The sequence below is a fragment of the Sciurus vulgaris genome, assembly GCF_902686455.1.
Source record: "Sciurus vulgaris genome assembly, chromosome: 1".
NCBI classification, from domain to species: domain Eukaryota; kingdom Metazoa; phylum Chordata; class Mammalia; order Rodentia; family Sciuridae; genus Sciurus; species Sciurus vulgaris.
Genome location: NC_136461.1, coordinates 93,125,308 through 93,138,291, shown reverse-complemented (window position 1 = coordinate 93,138,291; position 12,984 = coordinate 93,125,308).

Genomic DNA, 12,984 nt, shown 5'->3' with positions numbered 1-12,984 from the left:
TAGAATTAAATAAAGTGACTAAATAAGAAAACTAATTTTAAGTCTAAGTTCTGCCATTTATGCTGTGAACCTTAGATAACAAATTGAAATCTACTGATATTATTTAGGATCTCACTTAGAAAATGAGGATGGTAATATTTTAATGAATATGATGAAAGAACAAAATCATTAACAATATTAATATGTATTGCGTGTTGCTTTGTTACATTTCCATGCTTTATCAGTTTGATCCCCGCCCCCCACTCCAACACACAGGCCCTGCAGGTTAGAATTATGATTACCACTGTTTTCAATAGAGATTTTTATTGGTTCTTTTTTGTTATACATGACAGTAGAATCCATTTTAACATAATTATACAAGCATAGAATATATCCTGTTTTAATTCATACCCTAGTACCTCTTCTTTTTCCCTTCCACCTCCTGCCTCTACTGATCTTTCTGTCTCATTATTTTTAATTAATTTCTTCTTGATATACATGATGGTGAGATTCACTGTGGTATATTCATATATGCACAAAGGAAAGTTATGCCAGATTCATTCTGCTGTCTTTCCTTTTCCTATCCCCCTCCCTTCCTTTCATTCCCCTTTGTCTACTCCACTGAACTTCTATCCCCACTCTCTTATTGTGGGTCAGCTTCCACATATCAGGGAAAACATTTGACATTTGTTTTTGGGGGATTGGCTTATTTTCACTTAGCATGACAGTTTCTAGATCCATCTATTCACTGGCAAAAGACATGAAGTCATTACTCTTTATGACTGGGTCTTATTCCATTCTGTATATACACCACATTTTCTTTATCCATTCATCTATTGAAGGGCACCTAGGTTGGCTGTATAGCCTAGCTATTGTGAATTGAGCAGCTATAAACATTGATGTGTCTGTGTCACCATAGTATGCTGATTTTGTCTTCTTTGGATATTGAAAAAAGCAGGCCATATGATTTCTTCATTGTCAAATTGTAGAAAACATTGGACTAAAATTCAAGACAAAGTAGTTCAACTTCTCAGTGAGCTATTACAATGGTTTCCCTTGTTTTGTTGTTATGAAAATCAAAATACTGTTGTTGAAAATATTTTGGAATATAGAAAATTTTGTTTAGTTAATATGTTTAGAAGACTGTGGAAGTGGCTAGGGTTCTTCATACATTTCTTGCTTTTCAAATGTTAACTCAAATGAAATTGCTTCTTTCTGGTAGTTTTCAATTATAACTTCACAGAATGGATTGTTGATCACAATAGTTGGTACTCCTCACTTGCAGGTGAAATATGCCACTGTCCTTTTGAATTTGCTTTGGCAATGAAATGCAAGAAAAAATAATGTTTTACTTAGGGGCCTCCTAAATTGCTAAAGCATATGTCAAAATAAAGATTTTATTGCTATTGCAAAGCTACTAATAACAATTCCTTTGCTGATCTGAGATGAAAATGAAAAATAAACTTGGCTATTTTAAGCCACTGGAAATTTTTGAGTTTTCCTTACTGCAGCATAAGCTACTCCTCTTGACTGATACACTAGATTCCTGTTAGCTTTTTGATTCATAAGATCTTTCTTTTTTCATGTGATATGAAGTTAAAGGAAGAATAAGTCACAGAATCAGAAAATGATAATAATAAAAGACACTGCTGGAATAAATTAGTTCAGAATTTTCCAGAATTTCAGTTCTGAGTGACCAGCAAAATTTCTAAAAATTATATAAAAAGATACCTCAATATAAAAAAATCTAAAATTAACACATTGTTGTCTTGCTTGTTTGTTTTTAAATTTAATTTAATAATTTATATTTTTGGTCAAATAGAACCACTTATCTAAATTCATTTACTGATATGGAAAATAAGATTTAAGACTGATGCAATGACATATATTATAACAAAAAATAATTTGAAAGGTAACAAAACTTTTTTGCACGGTAAATAGTTAAAACAAATAACAATGCCAGCATACTTTTGATCCTCCTTAATTATTATGAACATTCAAGATTTCTTAAATTTACACTACAAAAATTATTTAAATAACAGGTGATGGACAGGGGAGGAATATATTTGCAATACATAACAAATAAAAAGAATATAAGGATTCCAAGTTCTTAGTAGCAAGAAGAAAAATCTAAAAACAAAAATGGCAGAAAAATAAGCAATCTTAAGTGAAAACCCAAGTTGCCAAAAAGTATAAAAGATGCTCAACTTTTCTGATAATATGGGAAATACAAATTAAAGTGAGAAATAATTTTTATTCTGACAGGCAAAAGTTGGATGCTTGGTAACATCAGTTTGGGGTTAGAATGTAATAAAAGGTGTTATGATACATTATAACACCATTAGAGAGAACACAGAATGGTACCTTTGTAAGGTACCAACTTTTATAATATTAAATATTATTAAATAATATTAAATTAAAATTAAATATTAATGTTTGTATAATATTAAAATTATAATCAGTGAAACACAACCATGTGCTCTTATTCCATTTAACATATTCTGTACTACTTTGGTCTTTTCAATACTCACATTTTGAACCCAGATATACAAAATAGTAAAAAGAATATTTTCTCTATATTTCCATTTGATTAGGTTAGTTAAATGTTGTTCAAATCTATTGTTTTAATAACTACTGAGGTTGGGATGTTAAATATCTCCCAATTTAATTGTGGACTATTAATTCTTACTACTTTTTTTGCCTTATCTATTTAAACATAGATTATAAGGTGAGCTATAATTTGATAGTTAATTTCCATAGAGTCAAATCTTTTAAAGTATAACCATTTTTATCTTTGGTATTTATTTGATCTTAAAACTAATATTTTCAATACTAACAAAGTTATGCTAGCTTTTATTTTGTTAGACTATTCATAGATTATTTTGTTCTAGTTTCTTAGCTTTATTTTTTTCTATCCCTACTTTTTAATATCATGTGTTTTTAAGTGTATACATTTATAAAGATTGTGAAATTCTTTGCCAACATGATACTATACACTCCCATTAGCAATTTAAGACTAATTCAGTTGCTACACATCATTCAAATGATATTTGGTTTTAATCTTGTCATTCTATTGCAAAATGATTATTTTATTTAGGTTTTATTTTTATTTTCCTTATAACTAATGAGGTTGAGAATCTTCCTCCTAGCCATATTTTATACTTTTCACTGTATGGGTCTATTTTTGTCATATTTGTTACTCATTATTTTATGGTTTTTATCCTTCCATAACTGATTTTTTTTAAAAATTCACTTTCCAAATGATGCTACTGTATGTAGAATTTATCTTGTTTCTTTGATAAATTCATTCATTAGTTCTAAGATTAGTTCTATTTTTAAGGTGATTTAGGATTTCTGGCATAAGTAATCATGGCATCTGAGGATAAAGATATTTTCACTTATTTCTTTCATATCTACGCCTTTTCTTGCTTTATCTTGCCTTACTGCATTGTCTAGAACTTCCAACAAACTACTGACTAGTTTACATCCTTACCTTTTTCTTGATCTCAAAAAGGAAACTGGTAGAGTTAAATGTGAACCCCTCAAAAATTCACAGGCTGGATTTCTAATGCCCAGCTCCTCAGAATGTGACCTTATTTGGAGAAAAGGGCTTTATAGAGGTGGTAGAGTTAAAGGAAGGTTACTAGAGTGGTCCCTAATCCAATATGACCATTGTCCTTGTAAAAAGGGGACATTTGGAATACAGATATGCAGATGTTCTGAGCCTAGGGGTCCTGCTGAGAGTGAGGACATATGGTGTCTACCCCAGTTCAGACACCAGAGACCAGGCTTTGAAGGCAGAGATCTAATTTAACTTAGGATTGTACAAGACATATATAAGTACATTATCCAATCAGATTAACATGCTTGTTAAAGCATAACAGAATCAGCCTAAAGGCGAGCTGCACATGGAGATAATGTAAACAAATCAAGTATGCCTAAGTAATTCTGCCCAGCAACAAGTCTGAGACAAAGGACTGGGGGAATGGTAAGCTCCAGCGCACAGCATGAGGCAAGGTGCTGGGATGCTTGATAAAGGAGGCCTCCCCTCAGCTCCTAACTCAGCCTCAGCAACTGCAAAGACCTTCATTCCATGGTGAGTCTTTACCATTACCTCAGTTTCTCTGTCCAGATTGTTTGGCTTACTTAGACCATGGTGTCAGCAACTGCTGTCAGATAAGCCTGAGGAATGTTCCCTACACAGATACATACAAGAGGAAAGATGATGCAAAACCACTTAGGGAGAGGAAGGCCATCTACAAGACACAGAGAAGAACATACGACAGATCTTTCCTACTCAGGCATCAGAAAGAAGCAACACTGCTGTCACCTTGACTTCAGACTTTCTAGCTTCCAAAACTGTGCAACAACAAATTTCTGTCACTGAAGCCATACAATGTGTCTTTTTTTTAATGGTAGCCCTATTAAACTAATACACTTCAGATAAAGCATTTATCTCTAGGATACATAAAGAACTATAAAAACTTAACACCAAAAAAAACCCCAAATAACCCAATCAATAAATGAGCTAAGGAACTGAACAGACACTTCACAGAAGATATATAATCAATCAATAAATACATGAAAAAAATGTTCAACACTTCTACCACTTAGAGAAATACAAAGCAAAACTACTCTTAAGATTTCATCTCACTCCAATCAGAATGGCAATTATGAAGAATGCAAGCAACAATAAATGTGGGGAAAAAGGTACACTCATACATTTCTGGTGGGAATGCAAATTGGTGCAACCATTATGGAAAGCAGTATGGAGATTCCTCAGAAAACTTGGAATGGAACCACCATTTGATCCAGTTATCCCACTCTTCAGTTTATACCCAAAGAACTTGAAATCAGCATACTACAGTGATGCAGCCACATCAATGTTTATAGCAGCTCAACTTACAATAGCTAAACTATGGAACCAACCTTCAACAGATGAATAGCCGAAGAAAATGATATATATATACATATATATGATAGAATATTACTCAGATTTAATGTAGAATGAAATTATGGCATTTGCTGGTAAATGGATGAAATTAGAGAATATCATGCTAAGGGAAATAAGCCAAACCCAAAAAACCAAGGGCTGAATGTTTTCTCTGATATGTTGATCCTAATTCACAATAAAGTGCCAGTGGGGGTAGAGAATAGAATTACTTTATATTAGGTAGAGGGGAGTGAAAAGAGGGGAGGGGTATGGGGGTAGGAAGGATAGTAGTGTGAAACAGACATTATTGCCCTATGTACATATATGACTGCATGACCCATGTTATCCTACAATATGTATAATCAGAAAAATGAGATTATACTCAATTTATGCATGATCTATCAATATATAACTGCATTCTACTGTCATGTACAACAAATTAGAACAAGTAAAAAATTTTTTTAAACACTAATACACATTGAATTTTTTACCATTAAGAATGACATTAACTGTAAGATTTTTAAAATACTTTTATCAAGTTGAGGCTATTTTATTCCCAGATTGTTGTTTATAATGAATATTTAAGGAATTTTGTTGAATATTTTTGTCTCCTCCGATATGAAATTAGTATAGTAAATTAGATCAATTATTTTTTGAATATTAAAACATTGCATTACTGGAATAAGTTCCACATAGTAGTGACCTATTATCTTATTTTCCATATTGGAATGTTTGTTTTCTTAAGGGTATTTGCATGTATGTTCATGAAGTATGTGGGTTTGTAGTTTCTTTTTCCTACAAGACTTGTTATGTCTTAATGTTCTCATAAAAATGGCTACTTACAGTGTAATGGCATGATTAAAACTAAAAAGGTCAGGTGTTGTAGTTTGATAAGATATATCAGATTTTGATGTATTATAAGGTCATTATTTATCTCAATTTTTTTCTAAATTCTCTTGAACCTGAGATGACTTAAAATTATGTTAATAAATTTGCTAATGTTGGGAATATGTTATAGATATCTGCAATATATTTCTAACTTAGTGATGATGTCTTCAATATATCTAAGGATTGATCCATTTGTCTTCTTTTTTTTTTCCCCTCTGGTCAATAGGTTAATCAATTTATACTGATTTATTTTCAACTATATTGATTTTCCTTTGCCATCTCAAGACTTATTTATTTATTTAATGAATTTCTCATTATAGGTATTGTAGTTTACTATTCTAGTCTAATTTTAATTTGATTTCTAAAACTATTATGGTAAAAAACATATAACACGAAATTAACCATCTTAACCATTTAAAATATAAATTTGATAATATTAAGCATATTCATATTATTGTGTAATAAATCTCTAGAATTTTTTTCTTTCAGCCTGAAACTCTATACCTAATGACATTAATTTCCCATATTCTCCCTCTGACCATAGTGATCACTTTTCTACTTTCTATTTCTATGATTTTTGACTACAACAGATACTACATGTGAGTGAAATCACATTGTATTTTTCCTTTTGTAGTTGTCGTGTTTGATTAGCTTACCATTCTCAAGGGTCATTTGTGTAGTGACACGAGACAGAATTTATTTTTTAAGGCCACATAATATTTCATTGCATGTCTATCAAATTATATTTATCCATTCATTTTATAATTAACATCTGGATTGTTTCCATCACTTGGGTATTATGAATAATGCTGTAATGAACATGGTTTCAAATATATCTCCTCAATACCTTACTTTAAATTCTTCTGGATATACAGCCAGAAGTAAGATTGATAGATTATTTGATAATATTATTTTTAATTTTTTGAAAAACATTATGCTGTTTTCCATAATGGCTACAACATTTTACATTCTCATCAACAGTGTAAAATTTTTTCAACAGTGTAAAATTTTTACAACTTCCCATATCCTTAACAATAGTTATTTTCTATTTATATAATCTTTTTTATATAAAAGAAATTATTTTGTATTGTTTCCATTTGCATTTTTCTAATAACTAATGATACTCAGCATCTTTTCATGTTTATTGATCATTTGTATATCTTCTTTGGATAAATGACTGTTTTAAGTTCACAAATTTTAAAGTCTGATTGTTAGGGTTTATATTTACCATTGTTGTAGAGTTGTAGAAGTTTCTTATACATTTTAAATATAAACTCCTTATCAGATACATGATTTGCAATTATTTTTGTCTGTGCTTTCCTGTTATACCCAAGAAATCATTGTAAAAAAAAAAAATGTGTGGAAGGTTTGCTCCTGTCTTCTTCTGGGATTTTAAGTTTTAGATCTCACATTAGGTCTTTAATTTGTTTTGAGTTAATTTTTTGTGTGTGGTGTAAGGTCAAGGTCTAAATCACTCTTTTTGCATGTGGATACTCAGTTTCCCAGTACCATTTGTTGAAGACAAATGCTTAGTCTTGGAACTTCTGTCAATAATTATTTAGCCGTATGTGCAGGGGTTTATTTCTGGGTTTTCTGTTCTGTTCTATTTGTCTGTATATTTATCTTCACAGCCAGTACCACATGCCTTAACTATTTTTGCTGTGCTGAATATTTAAAATTAGGCAGTGTGAGCCCTCTAACTTTGTTCTCCTTCAAGAGTGTTTTGCCTATCCATGTCTCTATAAGATTCCACATGAATTTAAATTTTTTTTTCTATTTCTGTATAAATTTTATTGGGATTTTCATAAGGATTGAAATTGAATTTGTAGATCATTTTGGGTGGTATGAACATTGTAACAATTTTATATCTTCCAATTCATGGATGCAGGATGCATTTCATTTATTTTTTTATCTTTCATTTCCCTTAGCAATATAAGTTCAATGTATGTTTTTTCATCTCCTTGATTAAGTTTATTCTTAAGTATTTTGTCTTTCTGATGTCAAAATAAATGGAATTTTTCTCTTAATTTCTTTTATGGTTTGGTTATTGCTGCAACTGAATTTGCTGCTATTGCATCCAGCAACTTTACTGAATTCACTAGTATTTCTAATAAGAACAGATTTTATGCCAAGTTGGGTATTGCATGCCTGTAACCCCAGCAGCTCAGGAGGCTGAGGCAGGAGGATCTCAAGTTCAAATCTAGCCTCAGCAAAAGTGAGGTGCTAAGCGACTCAGTGAGACCCTGTCTGTAAATAAAATACAAAATAGGGCTGAAGATGTGGCTCAGTTGTTGAGTGCTCATGAGTTCAATCCCTGGCACCAAAAACAAAAACAAAAACAAAAACAAAACAAAACAACAACAACAAAACAGGTTTCATGTGTATGTGAAATCTTTAATTTTCTACAGAAAAATCATGTGAAATCTTTGGAGTTTTCTATGGATGAGATCATGCCATCTCAAGAAGAAATTGTTTAAATTCCCTTTTTCTATTTGATTGTCTTTTATTTCTTTTTCTTGTCTGATTTATCTGGCTAGAATTTCCAATAGTATGTTAAAAAATAGTGGTTAGAAGGGGCATCATTATTTTCTTCCTAATTTTAGAGAAAATAATAAGGCCTTTTCCACTGAGTAGGATATTAATTGTGGGCATTTCATATATGGAATTTATTATATTGAGAAACTTTTTGTTTCTTGTTTGATGAGTATTTTTATTATAAAGATAGGTTGAATTTTATCAAGTGCTTTTTCTGTATTATTATTATTTTGTTCCTCATTCTGTTAATGTGGTATATCACATTCATTGATTTGTATATGATGAATCATCCTGAATCTCATGTATAAATATAACTGGTCATATGTATGGTTCTTTAAATGTGCTCTTGAATTTAGTTTGCTAGTATTTTGTTAAAGATTTTAACATCAACATTCACTAGATAGATTGGTCTGTAATTTTCTTGTTCATGGTTTTGGTATTAGGAGATGTTGGCCTCACAGAATGAGTTTGGGTGTGTCTCCTCCTGTTCCTTTCTTTAGAAGAATTAGAGAAAAAATGTTAATTCCTTTTTAAATGTTCAGTAAATTCTCCAGTGAATTCTGCGATCCTGGGCTTTGCTTTGTTGGGAGGTATTTGTTATTGCTTCAAAAACCTCACTTGTTATAGGTGTGTTTAGATTTGTATTCTTCTTGATTTATTCTTGGTAGATTATACTTTTCTACGAATTTCTCCATTTCCTCTACGTCAACCAAATTGTCAGCATACAATTCTCAAAGTAGTATTATGAGTTTTTATTATTCCTATAACATCAGTTGTAATGTCTCTTCTGTTATTTCTAAGTTAGACATTTGAAACTTTTTTTTAATGTGAGTCTAAGTGTATGTCAACTATGTCGATCTTTTAAAAAGTTCTTCATTTCATTGATTTTTCTATTGCTTCTTTCTTCTCTATTTCATTTACTCATACTCTGGTCTTTATTATTTTCTTCTTTCTGCTTTGCATTTAGTTTGTTTTTCTTTTAGTTCTTCGGAAAATAAATTTAGGTTGTTGACCTCTTCTTTTTTGATGCAGGTGTTTACCACTATGAACTTCCCTCTTAGAACTGCTTTTCCTGCATCTCGTAAGTTGTCATGGCATACCTTTGCTTTTGTTTCCAAATATTTTATAATTTCTCTGGTCATTTCTTCTTTGACTCATTAAGAATGTATTGTTAATTTCTACATATTTATGGAGTTTCCTGTTTTTCTTCCAATATTAATTTTTGCTTACTTTCCATTATGGAGTCAGAAAAGATGCTTTGTATATTTTCAATCTTCCTAAATTTGTTAAGTTTTATTTCATGACCTGATGTGGCTATCTGGGAGAGTATTCCATTGGTGCTTGAGAAGAATGCATATTCTGTTGTCGAATGGAGTATTCTGTAAAGGCCTGGTAGATCTGATTTGTCTCATGTGTTGTTCAAGTTCTCTGTTTCCTCATTGATACTGTTTTCCTATCTGTTGCTGAAAAATGAAATATTAAAGCCTCCTGCTATTATTTATTTATTTATTTATTTTGTATTTCCCATGAGTACTTTCAGTGTCTGCCAAATACGTTTAGGTGCTCTGACATTAGGTGCATATAAAACCACTTACCTTCCATTTAAATTGATAATATTATCATCGTATAATGTTCACTGTTTTGTGACAAATTTTGTCTTAAAATCCATCCATTAAGTATGGTCACACTTGCTATCTTTAGATTCTAATATAACTGAAATATCTTTTTCTACCCTTTTACTTTGACCTTAGATCTATAGTTAGTTGCTAATAGGCAACATATCATTGGATCTTATTTCTTATATATTCAGCCTAAGTCTTTTAGCTGTGCATGTAATCCATTTTCATTTCAAGAAATTACTAATAAAAAAGAATTTACTATTGTATTAATTATTTTTTGTCTTATAAGATTTTTGTTCCTCTTTTCTTCTGTGATGGTTTTCCTTTGCATTTTTTTTTTTTTTTTTGCAATGGCTTATTTTAGTTCTTTCCTTACTTACCAGTTTGTATATTACAATGATTACCATTGCAATTATATAACATGTTTTGAAGTTATAATGATCACAGGCTTGGAATGTCATGAGGCCCTGGGTTAAATCCCCAGTACTAGAAATACAAAAATAAAAATAAGTAAAGTTATAACAACCTACTTTTTAACTGATAAGAACTTAACTTTACTTGTATATAAAACACTATTTGGGAGCTGGGGATATAGCTCAGTTGGTAGAGTGCTTGCCTAGCAAGCACAAGGCCCTGAATTCAATCACCAGCATCACAAAAACAACAACAAAAAACTCTATTTGGTTTATACCATGTTTCATGTTTAAAAATAAAATGTTATACCAGATTTATATTTGCTTACTTACATTATAATACCAAAGTTTTCTATATTTCTCTGTATATTTACCTTTAGCGGGGATTTGACATTTTCATGTGATTTTGCATGGTTATTTGTTGTTCATTTCAACTTGTCAGGCTCTTCAATATTTCTTGTAGAGCAGATCTAGTTGTGATGAATTCCGTATCTTTTGTTTATATAGAAGAGTCTTAATTTTTCATTCATTTTTGAAAGACAGCTTTGCTAGATATATATTATTCTTGATGTGGCAGTATTTTTTTTTTTCAGTACTTTTGAATTGCTTCCAACCTGTGAGGTTTCTACTAAAAATAATCTACTGGTAATCTAACAATTAGCTCCCTTTTACATGAAAAGTTTATTTTGATACTGTTAAGATTGTATTTTGACCTATTTTGACTGTTTAATTATACTGTATCTCAGTGTAGGTTCTTTATATTTATCCTTGTTGGAGTTCATTGAACTTCTTGAATTTGAATTTCTTTTCTGATATTTGGGACATTTTCACTTATTACATCTTTAAATAGATTTTCTGTCATCTCCCCTCCCACCAGAGTCGCATACTATGAATGCTATTCCATTTTATGGTATGCCCTAATTCCTTTCAAGTCTCTTCTTGCCTGGTAAGGTCTGATATTGAGTCCCTCTACAGGGTTTTAGTACTTATTGTATTCTGCAGTTACATAGTATCCCTTTGGTTGGTATTCTTGTTTTGTCCATGCATCATTTTTCCTGATTTTATTTAATTAAGAGTGTTCTCTTTTAATTCATTATGCATTTTATGAAAATAATTTTGATGTCTCGGTCTATTTCTCCATTTTTATTTTATGTTTGATTCCTGGAAACTTAATTATTTCCTTTAAGTGTGTCTTGGTCACCTATTTCTTTGTGTAACTTCCTTTTCTCCTTTTTATTTTCCTTCTGGGAGTTGGCATTTCATTCCTTAAAGAATCCTCTGACACGCCCAGATTTTACAATTCAGCTTCACAGAGATTTCAGTCTGGCTAGTTTCTATCAAACATTTTTCTGAGTATGTGTGCTTCCTGAGCTTTTGCATGTAATCTCCACTTTGAAGTTTTCTGGTTTCTATTCAGAAGCTTCCCTTTCATCCACAATATTAGTCTCCCTGGTGTTACCTTAAATCACGGACCTGGTGCTCCACCTACTGTCTGTCTGAGGAACTGCAGTCTCAAATGTGACTGAAGTTTGTTTTTCAAGATCTCCAAATACCTCCAAATAATTTTCAAATACCTACTGGTATTTTGTACCTATCATTAGGTGGATACAGACAAGACAGAAATCAGTCCCTTAGGCAGTCTCCTTCAAGTACAGTTTGCAGTATGTTCTACTGCTCCTCCCTCCTATACAGAAATAGGGAATTGCAGGATTTCTCCTAAATATGCCTCATATATGGATTGGAAGGGTGGTATGATTCTGAGGAGTGGACAGAATCCCAGATTTCCTATACAGCTTCTATGCAATTGGTTTTGTGCTTGCTTGAGACTCACAGAACTTTTAGGTTTCTAGGTATCTCCCTGAAATATTTTGATCTGTATGGACCATGTGAGGGCCTAGGACTTAACTATTTTGTCATCTTGCTGATGTCACTCTCATTTGGTTCTTTTTTATTGTTTCAATTTCTTAGCTGCGATTTACTGGGTTGAATCATTATTGTATTTCATTTGATTATTTAAACAATGTTTAATTTAATTCTTAGAATATATTTATCATCCTTATCTGGACCCAGCTGGATTCAGTTAACAATTGTTAGTGTGTCATATTTGTTTATTTGAACATCTGTGTTCGGGATGAGAACGCACAGTTCTAGGAGTAATCAAATCTGACTGTGTTTAGTTTCTGATTTGCTCTTGTTGGACGACTAATTTCTTAGGAATGTGTGTAAACCTTATCTCAGACTTTGGCTCTCTTATTCACAGGATCTTCCTAGTAAATTTATGGTTGTTTCACAACTCCCACCAACTGGTATTGCAATATTGTAATAAAAAAGCTGTTTTCCAAATGTTTCCTAAAGCATTTGCTACATTTATGGGGACTGCTGCCCTAAGTTTATAGTCTCCATATCAAATCAGTTTCACTGTGTATGGCAGAAAGGCTGCAGGTTAACTTGGAGAGCAGTTCTAACATGAGACCCAAACTGTACTTGCTCTTATATATTATGGCAGCTTTGTATTAACATATATTTCTCAACTTGTTACTTTTATTCAATTTTCAGAAGTCTGAAATGGTGATTAAAATCTTATCCATGCCATAATTCCTTAATAGATCAATATAAA